This window comes from Rattus norvegicus, chromosome 17 (assembly GCF_036323735.1).
Source record: "Rattus norvegicus strain BN/NHsdMcwi chromosome 17, GRCr8, whole genome shotgun sequence".
NCBI classification, from domain to species: Eukaryota; Metazoa; Chordata; class Mammalia; order Rodentia; family Muridae; genus Rattus; species Rattus norvegicus.
The window spans coordinates 14,783,648-14,797,955 of record NC_086035.1 but is presented as its reverse complement, the minus strand read 5'-3'; the positions used below and the strand labels follow the sequence as shown (position 1 = coordinate 14,797,955).

The 14,308-nt window shown below is 41.5% G+C and overlaps 1 long non-coding RNA gene across 1 annotated transcript in view; it reads left to right on the top strand.

The window, feature by feature from the left end:
- The window catches only part of LOC108353122 (uncharacterized), a 48,761-nt gene that overhangs the window by 11,113 nt on the left and 23,340 nt on the right, over positions 1-14,308 (top strand). The window contains exons 2-6 of the long non-coding RNA XR_010059105.1: positions 1,189-1,285; positions 3,645-3,791; positions 4,542-4,625; positions 5,034-5,161; positions 14,051-14,228. This is a non-coding gene — a long non-coding RNA (uncharacterized LOC108353122). The remainder of the gene's footprint in view (positions 1-1,188; positions 1,286-3,644; positions 3,792-4,541; positions 4,626-5,033; positions 5,162-14,050; positions 14,229-14,308) is intronic.

The window sequence follows — 14,308 nt, the reverse complement described above, 5'->3', positions numbered from 1 at the left end:
AGGATCCTGGACCTAACGGCAGAAGTTTGGGGCGATCCCTGAGGAGGCTCCATGGAGGCAGAATGTCATGCCGTGAGTGTGCTCAGTACAGGAGTTCACTAATCTAAGCTTAAGAACCGTTTATGTACTCCAGGGCATGCTCAATGCGTGTTAATGCCGCACATACCTTAATATTTTAAATGACACACAGAGGAGAGGACATCATCTTTTAGCAGACTCCACAGGTGCCTGCCTCACAGTGTGACAAAGAACACTACAGAGTGTGGCTTAGACACCACAGTGGACACTGACTTGTTGCCAGACCTTGGGCACAGGGCACACATGCAACTGTGTGAGGGTCAAAGCTGTTTCATGTAGACTGTATATCGAAGTACTGCTGGGAAGCTACGTACAGTTCAGTCAGTGTTAACAGGGGTGGCTCACAGCTCCCTGCCCCAATGCTCTCTCCTCTGTGATGAGACAGATGTACTGGGGAAGTGTGATGGTGCAGGGATATTTTTAGGTCCATTTCCTTCTTTTCCCTGAGTCTTGGAGCCTCAATGCTTGTGGTGCACAGATCATGTGTAGAGGTCATTAGCCAGCCTGTACACTCCAGGCTTTGGTTATCTATGATTCACTATTCTTGTGTGAGACCAGAGGCAAATTCCCGGGAGGAGCCATAAACAGGTCTCCCAAAAAGCACCTAAACGGTAATAGTTGGGCCTCCTTAGGGCCCACAAACAGATGTGAGCTAAGGGTTTCAGTCCACTGGGGTCAAGATAGATCGGCAGTGCGGTGTTAGACTCCAGGCAGGTCAGCTCAAGTCCAAACAGGATACAAAGAAGGTGACAGAAGTCTCAAGACCCTTCAGGTACTTTTTGGTTCCCCTTTCCTCCAATAAAGTTTTTATCTATGGCTATATTTAGACCCCTGTTCATATTTTAATAATATATATTATATGCCATAATTATATATATATATATAAATATTTAGACTTAATTCATGGTAAAATGGGCTTTTAAGAAAAGGACACCTCTGTCATTCATGTGCTCTCTCTGAGGGAGGCATAGGTTACAGAGACAGGAGAGATGTGAGTCTATTGTGCTAGGTCCACTTGTGTTTTAAGTGTGAATCAGTTTTCCTTGCTCACTCCCTAAATTCTGGGTGGTTGATCTTACACTGTGTCTCGTCTGGGTTCTTCTCTTTCAGAAACACAATGCGTGAACCTGCTGCAGGGTGGAGAAGAGACAACTTGAGCCTTTTCCCGCACACTTGTGCACTCCTTCTAGATGTGATCTTGGATGAGGTTTGCAAGAATTTTATTGAGTATTTTTTGTTGATATTCATAAGTGAAATTGGTCTGAAGTTCTCTTTCTTTATTAGGTCTTTGTGTGTTTTAGGTATAAGAGTAATTGTGGCTTCATAGAAGGAGTTTTGTAGTGCTCTGTCTGTTTCTATTTTGTGGAATAGTTTGGACAGTATTGGTATGAGGTCCTCTATGAAGGTCTGATAGAATTCTGCACTATCCCTATCTGTTTCTGGGCTGTTTCTGATTTTGAGAATTTTAATAACTGCTTCTATTTCTTTAGGAGTTAAAGGGTTGTTTAGATGGTTTATCTGTTCCTGCTTTAACTTTGGTACCTGGTATTTTTCTAGAAAATTGTGCATTTCCTCCAGATTTTCAAGTTTTATTGATTATAGGCTCTTTTAGTAGGATCTGATGATTTTTTTAAAAATTTCCTCAGATTCTATTCTTATGTCTCCCATAGGAATATTTCTATCTTTCTGTTGAGGACTGTTGTGTGACTGATTGTACTATCAGTTTTGGACAAGGTACCATGAGGTGCTGCGAAGAAGGTCTATCTTTCTGGTTCAGGATGGAATGGACTATGAGTAGCTGTTCAATCCATTTGGTTCAGAACTTCTGTTAGTTTCTCTATGTCTCTGTTTAGTTTCTGTTTCCACAATCTGTCCATTGATGAGATTGGGGTGTTGAACTCTCCTGCTCTCATTGGGTAAGGTACAATGTTTGGTTTGAGCTTTAGTAAGGTTTCTTTTATGTATGTAGGTGCCCTTGTATTTGGTGCATAGATGCTTAGGATTGAGAGCTCATCGTGGTGATTTTACCTTTGATGAATATGAAGTGTCCTACCTTATCTTCTTTGATGATGTTTAGTTGAAAGTCGAGTTTATTCAATTTTAGAATGGCTACTCCAGCTTGCTTCTTCAGACCATTTGCTTTGAAAGTTGTTTTCTTGCCTTTTATTCTGAGATAGTGCCTGCCATTGTCTCTAGGGGTGTTTCCTGCATGCAGGAATATGCTGGGTCCTTTTTAGGTATCCAGTCTATTAGTCTATTTATTTTTATTGGGGAATCGAGTCCATTGATGTTGAGAGATATTAAGGACAAGTGATTGTTGCTTTCTGTTATTTTCGTATTTAGATATGGGTCTGTCTGTCTGTCTTCTTTAGGTATTTTTGACAGGAGATTACTGTCTTGCGTTTTCTAGGATGTAGTTTCCATCCTTGTGTTGGTCTTTTCAATCTATTATCCTTTGTAGGGATGGATTTGTAGAGAGATATTTTGTGAATTTGGTTTTGTCGTGGAATATCTTGGTTTCTGTATGTTAATTGAGAGTTTTGCTGGATATAGTAGCCTAGACTGGCATTTGTATTCTCTTAGGGTCTCTGACATCTGTCCAGGATCTTCTGGTTTTCATAGTCTTTGGTGAGAAGTCTGGTATAATTCCTAAAGTCTACCTTTATATGTTACTTGACCTTTTTCCCTTACTGCTTTTAATATTCTTTCTTTGTTTTGTGCATTTGGTGTTTTGACTATTACGTGACAGGATTTATTTCTTTTCTGGTCCTATCTATTTGGAGTTCTGTAGGCTTCTTGTACTTTATGGGCATCTCTTTCTTTCGGTTAGGGAAGTTTCCTTCTATAATCTTGTTGAAGATATTTACTGGCCCTTTAAGTTGGGAGTCTTCACTCCCTTCTATACCTATTATCCTTAGGTTTGATCTTCACATTGTGTCCTGGATTTTCTGGGTGTTTTGGGCTATGAGGTTTTTTCTGTTTTATATTATCTTTGACAGTTGTGTCAATGTTTTCTATGGTATCTTTGGCTCCTGAGATTCTCTCTTCTATCTCCTGTATTCTGTGACTCCTGATCTCTTCCCTAGGTTTTCTATCACCAGGGTTGTCTCCCTTTGTGCTTTCTTTATTGTTCCTATTTCCATTTTTATCTCCTGGATTGTTTTGTTCAATTCCTTCACCTATTTGTTTTCATTTTCCTGAAATTCTTTAAGGGATTTTCGAATTTCCTCTAAGGGCTTCTACTTGTTTCCTTGTGTTGCCCCATATTTCTTCACGGGAGTTATTTATATCCTTCTTAATGTCCTCCATCATCAAGATACAATGTGATTTTAAGTCTAAATCTTGCTTTTCTTATGTGTTTGAATATCCAGTATTTGCTTTGGTGGGAGAACTGGGCTCTGATGGTGCCAAGTAATCTTGGTTTCTGTTGCTTGGGTTCCTGAGCTTGCTTCTCACCATCAGTTGGCTCTGGTGTTAGCTTGTCTTGATATTTCTGAGAGTGGCTTGACCCTACTGTAGGCTGTGTGTCAGCACTAATGTATACCTGTTTTCCTGTTTTCTTTCAGCCATTTCTGGGAACAGAGTGCTCTGCCCTCAGGCATGTAGGTGGTGCTAGTGATTGTCTTTCTGCTCTCAGCATACATAGGAATCAGAAGGGTCCTGCCCGTGACTGCTCCTAGGTCCCTGTGTGCAGAGGGCACAGCTGGCACTAGGTGATTCCCTCTTTGGTCGGGAATGTGGGCAGGGGTAGTCTTCTCTGATTTCTCCAGAGTGTCCTGACTTCTGAGGGTCCACACGCCCCTGAAGGGATTTGGGTGCAGGGAGCTGTTTGACTGTTCAGTTCAGATCAGGGCACTGACTGGGACCACAGGTACCTGCCGCTGACTGCTCCTATAATCCCTGTGTCCAGAGGCATCCTGCAGTTTCCTCTTGGGCAAAGGTGTGCCGAAGGGTGGTCTGTCCTGCAGTCTGAGGATGGTCCGTACTTCTGGGTGTTCAGTTCTCTCTTCCACAGTATTTGGGTGAAGAGAGCTGTGGGATAGGATCAATTTTGTCAGACCTCAGAATTCTAAGAGTCACAGAAACATGGAAACTATCTGCTGCTCCCAAAACCACGCACCTGCCAGAGCATGAGGCAAATCATAGTCAGCTGATATGGAAAATATGAAATAGTGCCATATTCCCCACCTGGGATTAAAATAAAAATACTCATATGTTTGTGGTTTTAAAAGAAGAAAAATGCGAAAATTTGTCAGTACACCTGTCTTTCTAGATAACGTGAGAGTAAAGTTTGTGAACAACAGGTCTTTGCTCCAAGTGTGTGAACCATGTATTTGCAAACCTTTGGGATGATCCCTTTGTTCCCAGCTCTTGGTGATGGTGGGTAATCCTTGAAGAATAGGATTAGTAGGAAAAGACTCCCCTGTTCACACACATCCCAGTGCTTATTGCTGTGTCCACAGAGCCTGTGCTCATTCACGAATCTCTAACAATATTCGTCAGAAGGAGAGAGTTCTCAATCTTCTGAATTGCAGTGCAGCTCTCAGGTAAGCTCAGTTTGACATGTGTCAGAAGAGCTGAGGGCATATAACAATGAGCCGGCCTCCTCATCACCAAGGGATCCTGGCAGTAGAGAGGTTGTCACAGCCCTTTTCCAGTCTGCAGCCCAGCCAGCCCCTCCTGTATCCTTTTCCTGTTTGCTACTTCCAAATGCTGTTGCCAGATCGGTCAGAAATGCATTCTGTCCATGTTTTGTTCCTTCTTTCTGAGCCCCAGAACTTCTCTGTCTGCGCACTTATTTTTCACAATGTACTTTAATCCCATTCAACCTCCCCTCTGGCTTACAACACACAAGAGGTAGTGGAAAAGCAAGGGTATTGGGATATGGGGAAGTGCGGAAGTGGACCTGTTCAGAAACAGTTCTTTAGGTCAATTCCAGTTCTTGTTGTTCTCAGTCCATTCCTCTAGTGAACACCAACCATGAGCATGCAGCTGCCGTCTGGAGCACGGAGCAGACACCACACAGGAATCAGGAAGGGCAGTTCAAGCCAGAACAAACAAGTTCAACCAGTATTCTGTAAGGGTGAGTTGACATTAGAATGAAACATGCAAATGTTCCATGACTGGAATATGGATATATCCTCCTATCACCAAAGACAGGCAGTTCTTCACAAAGCAAAAAGGCCAAGGGATCCACGGACTCAGTGTCTGATTTTACAAAAAAAAATATTAATGCAAATTCAAAAGGTTAGCCCAAGTGATCGATCACACACAGATAAACGCAGAGACTGGACAATACATAGATGGAAGGACAGTACAGAAACTGGATAAACAGAGTCAGGGCAAAAACTGTTACTAGCAGCTTTTATTCAGACTAATCATTTCTTTGTGGGTTGTGGGGTTCTAACAACATACAATACAGAGATTACATAAACCCAGAGACTAGGCAATAAATGCTAGACCTAGTTTTTTTCAGACTAACAATTTTTTCCTCTTGGGGTTCAAGCAGGAATTCTTTGGCCCAATACAGAAGACTCGTCACAATCCCTTAAGTTGGCTGGGTAGTTTTAGTCGCTGCATGTGTTATGGTTGTTATCATCTAGGGTTGTAGATGGTTTTGTTTGAATTTTTGTATATTAGGTGAAATTTAACATGTTTGATTTTTGTGTTCTATATTGAAAGAAATATGTTTTTTATTAAGTCATTCTATATTCTTTGAAATTTAAACTTGTTCTGTCAGCCTATTTTTGACTATTGTAATAGGCCTTTATTGAAAATGTGGTGGTTTTTCAGTTGTATCTATTGTGAGTAAATAGTTAATGTCAGAGGAAAGGACAGTTCTTGAACAGAAAGGGGGACATGATGAGGAAGCTTAAGCATTCTTTGGAAAGTCATTTGCATTGAATGGTGATTTGCTGGCGCGAAGACGTGAAGGAACATTTCCCTGAAGTAGATGAGGTTGAAAAGATGTTTTACCTCAGCAAGCTTGTGCGAGGGCACATGATGAATGACTCTTTGCTAACAACTCACATGTATTGATCCACCTTCCATACTTGAGGTTCATTTGTCAGGATGTCCTAGAGAGAAACTCACAATAAATTTTCTGCTGTGTACTTTGTTTCATGATATTTTTGAGATCTCAATCCAAAGGGCAGAGTGATGTCAGCTGAGGCAGGCTCACATCCTGAGGCAAGACACATGGTGAGCTAAAACCCCGGGAGGTCATGTGATGTTTGGAGGGTGTATAAATAGGATTCAACAGCTGTGAGAAGAGATTGCATTGCTCGCACAGCTAACCTCTTCTTGGCCTTGTGTCTTCACTGATGTTCACTCAGTCCAGAGAGACACAGCTGCTCCTGGCATCCCCGCTGGTCCGAATACCTCCTGCTGCCTCGTGTTATTTCAAGTGAGGCCTAGTTATACCTCTAAGGTCTGTTACCACTGCTGCTATCCTGACAATACCAAACTGGTCTCCTCATGTATCCGTAAAGTGTTTTTGAGAGTCAGTCCAGTTTCCACTGCTGACCTGTGAACTGCTGATTTCCTGAGAAGGTAGATTGGATTTGCTCCCAAGAACCATTTCTACACAGGTCCACTTCCCCTGTATCATTTCTTTTCACTACCTCTGTTGTAGTGGGCTAAATGGTGATTAAAGCATTTATGATCATAATTAAAGTTAAGCTTTGAAAAAATTAAAGTTATGACTACTGATTTTCTGAGTTAATTTTGTCCACCCACTTTGTTGATGTGTTCGTTACATGCACTCTGCTGCAGGAGTTCTTGGGTAGAATTTTGTGGTCACTGATGTGTACTATCATATCATCTGCAAATAAGGGTACTTTGGCTTCTTCCTTTGCATTTTGTATCTCCTTCATCTCATTTAATTGTCTTATTGCTCTAGGTAGAACTTCAAGTAATATGTTGAGTAGATAGGGAGACTGGGCAACCTTGTCTCCGATATTAGTGGAATTGCTTACGTTCCCCTCCATTTAATTTGATGTTTGCCATTGCCTTGCTATGTATTGCCTTCATTATATTTAAGTATGCACTTTGTATCCTTGATGTCTCCATGACTTTTTAACATGAAGTGTTGCTGGATTTTGTCAAAGGATTCGTCAGCCTCAAATGATCCTGTGGGGTGTTTTTCCTTTCAGTGTTTTAGACGGTGGATTCCCATGGTGGAATTCCATTTAATGAGTCATCCTTGCATCCCTGGGATCAAGTCTACTTGATCATGGTGGATGCTATCTAAGATACGTAGTTAGCTCGAGTTTGGATGTGTTTTCTGATTGTTTCTACATCAACGTTCATAAAGGTTATTCATCTGAAATTCTCTTTGTTGTGTCTTCTTATGGATTAGGTATCATTATGACTGTGGCCTCATAGAAGTTTGGCAGTGTTTCTTCTCTTTCTATTTTGTGAAGTAGTTTAAGGAGTCTTGGTATAAGTCTTCTTTTTAAAGTCTGGTGGAATTGTGTATGAAAATCATCTGCCCTGAGTTTGTTTTGTTTGAGAGACTTTCGGTGACTTTCAATTTCTTCAGGGGTTTATAGGACTGTTTGAATTGTTTACCTGATATTGATTTACCTTTGGTAAATGGTGTCTATAGAAAACTGTCCATAACATGCAGATTTTTTAATTTTGTGGCATTCAGGGTTTTGAAGTAAGACCTCATGACACTTTGTAGTTCTTCAGTGTCCTTTGCTCTAGCTTTCCTGTAATTTCTGATTTCCTTGATTTGAGTGTTCTCCTTCTTTCTCTATTTTGCTAAGGTTCCGTCTGTCTTCTTGATTTTCTGAAATAAACAGCCCTTGGTTACATTGGGTCTTGATGTGCTTCTCTTTCTATCTCGTTTGTTGACTTAAGGATTGAGTTTGATCATTTTTTATTGAGTGCTTGTTTCATTTTGCTTCTGTTTGTTGTAGAGCTTTCAGGCCTGCTTTGACATTGCTAGGAGGAAATCTCTCCAAACCCTTTGTGAAGGCATTTAGTGCTATGGACTTTCTTCTTAGCATTACTTTCATTATGCACCGTGAATTAACGTGTGTTGGGCTTACATTTTCCTTGCATTCTAGAAAGTCCTAGAGAATCTTGTGCATATGGAGACTGCATGATTCCTATACCTTCTGCCCTGGTTTGCCTTCTGTAAAGAACATGATTTTTGTGAGGGGAATGTTGAAGTGACAGTATATTTACTAAAGGGTCATGGAAATTTTGATGAATATTTTCTATGACGCAATACATTATAACTAGGGAGTAATTTATATGTAGGAAATAAGGGTATGTGCATCTGATGGATAGGTGAGATTGTGCATGTGCATAGAGAAGTGTGGGAACCATATTTACTACATTATGGTTTAAGATATGCTTAACTTTAAGTATCTGTGATATGGGAAGTGGATTCTATCACATATTTCTATATTAACAGTTGATTTTTATTGTATTTTATTTTTTTCCATCTTTATTAACTTGGGTATTTCTTATTTACATTTTGATTGTTATTCCCTTTCCGGGTATCCGGGCCAACATCCCCCTAACCCCCCCTCCCCTTCTCAATGGGTGTTCCCCTGCCCATCCTCCCCCCATTACTGCCCTCTGTCCAACAATCAGGTTCATTAGGGGTTCAGTCTTGGCAGGACCAAGGGCTTCCCCTTCCACTGGTGCTCTTACTAGGATATTCATTGCTACCTATGAGGTCAGAGTCCAGGGTCAGTCCATGTATAGTCTTTGGGTAGTGGCTTAGTCCCTGGAAGCTCAGGTTGGTTGGCATTGTTGTTTATATGGGGTCTCAAGTCCCTTCGAGCTCTTCCAGTCCTTTCTCTGATTCCTTCAACAGGGGTCCCGATCTCAGTTCAGTGGTTTGCTGCTGGCATTCGCCTATGTATTTGCTGCATTCTGGGTGTGTCTCTCAGGAGACATCTACATCCAGTTCCTGTCAGCCTGCACTTCTTTGCTTCATCCATCTGATCTAGTTTCGTGGCTGTATATGTATGAGCCACATGTGGGGCAGGCTCTGAATGGGTGTTCCTTCTGCCTCTGTTCTAAACTTTCCCTCCCTATTCCCTCTGAAGGGTATTCATGTTACCCTTTTAAAGAAAGAGTGAATCATTCGAATTTTGGTCATCCTTCTTGAGTTTCATGTGTTCTGTGCATCTAGGAACATTCGAGCTTTTGGGCTAATATCCAATTATCAATGAGTGCATACCATGTTTGTTTTTCTGTAATTGGGTTACCTCACTCAGGGGGATAGTTTCCAGTTCCCTCCATTTGCCTATGAATTTCATAAAGCCATTGTTTTTGATAGCTGAGTAGTATTCCATTGTGTAAATGCACACCACATTTCTGTATCCATTCCTCTGTTGAAGGGCATCTGGTTTCTTTCCAGCTTCTGGCTATTATAACTAAGGCTGCTAATGATCATAGTGGAACATGTGTCTTTGTTGTATTTTGGGGCATCTTTTAGGTATATGCCCAAGAGAGGTATAGCTGAATCCTCGGGTGGTTCAATGTCCAATTTTCTGAGGAACCTCCAGTCTGATTCCCAGAATGTTTGTACCCGTCTGCAATCCCACCAACAATGGAGGAGTTTTCTTCTTTCTCCATGTCCTCGCCAGCATTGGCTGTCACATGAGTTTTTGATCTTAGCAATCATGAATGGTGTGAGGTGGAATTTCAGGTTTGTTTTGATTTGCATTTCCCTTATGACTAAAGATGTTGAACATTTCTTTAGGTGCTTCTCTGTCATTCAGCATTCCTCAGCTGTGAATTCTTTGTTTAGCTCTGAACCCTATTTTTTATTAGGGCTATTTGTTTTCCTGCCATCTAAGTTCGTGAGTTCTTTGTGTTTTGGATATGAGCCCTCTATCAGTTGTAGTATTGGTAAAGATCTTTTCCCAATCTGTTGGTTGCCATTTTGTCCTAACAGCAGTGTCCTTTGCCTTACAGAAGTTTGACAGTTTTATGAGATCCCATTTATTTATTCTTGATCTTAGAGCCTAAGCCATTGGTATTTTGTTCAGGACATTTTCTCCAGTGCCCATGTGTTCGAGACTCTTCCCCACTTTTTCTTCTATTAGTTTGAGTGTATCTGGTTTGATGTGGAGTTCCTTGATTCACTTGGACTTAAGCTTTGTACAGGGTGCTAAGAATGGATCGATCTGCATTCTTCTACGTGCTGACCTCCAGTTGAACCAGCACCATTTCCTGAAAATGCTATCTTCTTTCCATTGGATGGTTTCCATTGGATGGCTCTGTAATACTGCTTGAGTTCAGGGATAGTGATTCCCCTTGAAGTCCTTTTATTGTTGAGGGTAGTTTGGTCTATCCTGGTTTTTTTGTTATTCCAGAGGAATTTGCAAATTGTTCTGTCTCTTTCTCTGAAAATTGGATTGGTATTTTCATGGAGATTGCATTGAATCTGTAGATCGCTTTTTGTAAAATGGCCATTTTTACTATATTAATCCTGCCAATCCATGAGCGTGGATGATCTTTCCATCTTCTGAGATCTTCTTCAATTTCTTTCTTCAGAGGCTTGAAGTTCTTATAGTACAGATCTTTCACTTGCTTGGTTAGATTCACAACGATGTATTTTTATACTATTTGGGACTATTATGAAGTGTGTCATTCCCCTAATTTCTTTCTTGGCTTGTTTTTCTCTCTTGTGTAGAGGAAGGCTACTGATTTATTTGAGTTAATTTTATACCCAGCCAGTTTGCTGATAGTGTTCCTCAGGTTTAGTAGTTCTCTGTTGGAACTTTAGGGATCACTTAAATATACTATCATATCATCTGCAAACAGTGATATTTTCACTTCTTCCTTTCCAATCTCTATCCCTTTGATTGCCTTTTTGTTTTCTGATTGCTTTGGCTAGAACTTTGAGAACTATATCGAATATGTAGGGAGTGAATGCACAGCCTAGTGTAGTCCCTGATTTTAGTGGAATTGCTTCAAGTTTCTCTCCATTTAGTTTAATATTAGCTACTGGTTTGCTGTATATGGCTTTTCCTATGCTTAGGTATGGGCCTTGAATTCCTATTCTTTCCAGGACTTTTATCATGAAGGGGTGTTGAATTTTGTCAAATGTTTTCTCAGCATCTAATGAAACTGATCATGTGGGTTTGATGTTTGAGTTTGTTTATAGAGTGGATTACATTGATGGTTTTCCGTATATTAAACCTCCCCTGCATGCCTGGGATGAAGCCTACTTGATCATGGTGGATGATTGTTTTGATGTGCTCTTGGATTCGGTTTGCAGAATTTTATTGAGTATTTTTGTGTCGATATTCATACGGGAAATTGGTGTGAAGTTCTCTTTCTTTTTTGTGTCCTTCCTTGTGTGGTTTAGGTATAAGAGTAATTGTGGCTTCATAGAAGGAATTTGGTAGCACTCCATCAGCTTCAATTTTGTGGAAAAGTTTGGATAATATCGGTATGAGCTCTTAAAGGTCTGATAGAATTCTGCACGGAACATATTTGGACCTGGTAAGCCCCATTTTTAAGGAACCCAGAGCCCCTGCATTGCATTTCTACTGATGTGGCTTTTCATTTTGTTCACAAACATCCAGGGACCAGGGGGAAGCTTAAAGCTTGCCAGACAGAACAAACGAGAACCATGTCCTGCGACAGCAAAGAGGACACTTAGGAGCACTTGGACACCTCTGTTTTCTGCAATCGTGGAAACCTCCATAGGAAGTGGCATGCACCGCCACTTTTGAGCAGGGCGGTGGCTTTGGCCAGGGGATCACTCCTGGCATCCCTCAGTGTTTCCTGCACGGCAAGAACTAGGCCATAAAGGGCAAAAGGGGATTCTGGGGCCATGCCCCGAATCCCTGCAAATAAAAAAGTTAGACCAAGTGTGAAGGCTAGCATGGGGAAAAATGAGACCTTTAATATTATTTTTTATAAAATTGTTCTTCTTGCCACGTCTTGGCTACATTGTACTTCCAGTTTCACTGAGTGGTAAGGGCCACTTGTGGGTGTGTCGTCTGGGACATGCTTTCATGGTCTTTGTTGAAAAGTCTGGTGTAATTTTGATAGGTCTGCCTTAATATGTTACTTGACCTTTTTCCCTTATTGCTTTTAATGTTCTTTCTTTGTTTTCTGCATTTTATGTTTTCACTATTATGTGTCGGAAGGAATTTTTTTTTCTGTTCTAATCTATCGAGTTCTATGGGCTTCTTGGGTGTTCATGGGCATCTCATTTTTTGTTGTTGTTGCTTTGTTTTAGTTTGAGGAAGTTTCCGCCTATAATTAGTTGAAGATATTTAAGTTGGGAATCTTCACTCTCTTCTATACCTAGTATCCTTAAGGTTGGTCTTCTGTGTCCCTGATTTCCTGGATGGTTTGGGTTAGGACCTTTTTTCACTTTGCATGTTCTTTGATTGTTGTGTCTATGTTTTCTATGGTATCTTCTGCTCCTGAGATTTTCCCTTGTATCTCTTGTATTCTATTGGCGATGCTTGCATCTATGATTCCTGATCTCTTTCCTAGGTGTTCTATCTTGAGGGCTCTTGTCTTTTGATATTTCTTTATTGTTTCTGTTTCGGTTTTTAAATCTAGGCTGTTTTTGTTCAATTCCTTTACCTGTTTGGTTGTATTTTCCTGTATTTCTTCAGGGGAGTTATGGTCTTCTCAAAGGACGCTATCATTATCTTGGGATATGATTTTACCTTCGAATCTTGCTTTATAGGTGTGATGGCAAGTCCAGAACTTACTGTAGGGGGAGAACTTGTTTCTGATGATAAGTAGCCTTGGTTTCTACGGCTTATGTTCTTCTGCTTGCCATTTGCCATCTGCTTTCCTCTAGTGCCTGCCTGACCTGTCTCTGACTGGAGCGTGTACTTCTTGTGATCTTGGTTGTGTCAGAACTCTCAGAGTCCAGGTGTCTTTCTGATCCTGGGATCCTATGTTTGCAAAGCTTCTGGAGGTCAAGTTGCCTCTGAGATACTGAACTCCTAGTGACCAAGCTCCTGAGTTTCTGTTTTGTCACAGCTCCTGTGATTCAAAATTTGTCTGCATGTTGAACAAGTGGATTGGAGGGAATTGAGAAGCCTGAGATTCCTTGGAGCATAGATAAAATCTGGGACAAACCTGGGCCTCTGTGTGGGTGGGGTTTTTGTTTTCCTGCTTTCTGTGTGGGTACCAGTTATGCTGTGTTTTGGGAAGGAAGTCGTTTCCTCAACCGTGACCTTGAGTGTGTCAGTTCTGCAGGGCTCCTGCCTGTGTCAATCTCCTGGTTGTTGAGCTTCCTCTGTGATCCTGTGTTCCTGAGATCTTGAGCATGTTCGAGAACCTGGGTGATGGGCTTCCTTTGGGTGTTGTGGGAATGGGTATGGGACCAGTGTCCAATGACTGCTCAGGGCACAAGTTCAGACCATAAGGGACCTCCAACAGATGGCTGGGCAAAGGTTCCTGCATCCCTGGTTCCCAGGAGAGCCAGTCATTCCCAGTGTTGTAACAGATGTTGTGTCCTCCTCACCTGTGACCCTAGGTGTGTTACAGCACCTGGCTGAGGGTCTGGGTGTTGTGTATATTCTTTATTGTACACTAAAAACCAATAGCTGAAGAAAGTGCAAAAGAAGGAGAGATGAGATCTGGTGAAACAGTGGGGGATGGAAATGGATTGTTTCATTCCAGGCTTGCAGGAGCGTTGCAGAATCAAAAAGACCATTATGGAAGGAGAGGGGAGAATGAACTATTGTAGAAAATAGATGCAGATAGGATCTTGGGTCTTGACAGATCCAGAAGTACCATAAACTACAAATGCAGGTTTCCAAATTCTTATACCAGGAATTCTTCTACCAGGAAACAATCTACAAGTGACAGACATTATCTACACCAGGTTGGCACTGGTGCAGCACCATATGACCTGAATGTCCACATGTCAGCAAGGTGATGGCCTGGGCAGGATGATTCTAGGTCTCCAGGGAGGGCACTGAGGGGACTGACTGGGATGTCTCTGGTTTCTCTGCAGGTTTTCCTGTTTTGCTGGGCAGGCCTCTGTGACATGGCCCTCAGTAACCACCTATGGTACAGACTGCACGTTCTACTATGGCTCTGGCTCTAGTCACAGAGGAAGGCAGACTGTGGACAGTTACTGACCTATTGAACAGGCTGTTATAAGTACTGATATGGACTCAGCCTACATCAATGTGAGTAAGGTCTCCTGGGATAGGTATTCTCTATGTCTGTCCTGGGAATGTAGGGAGAGCTTTTACCTTTGTAGGAAGGA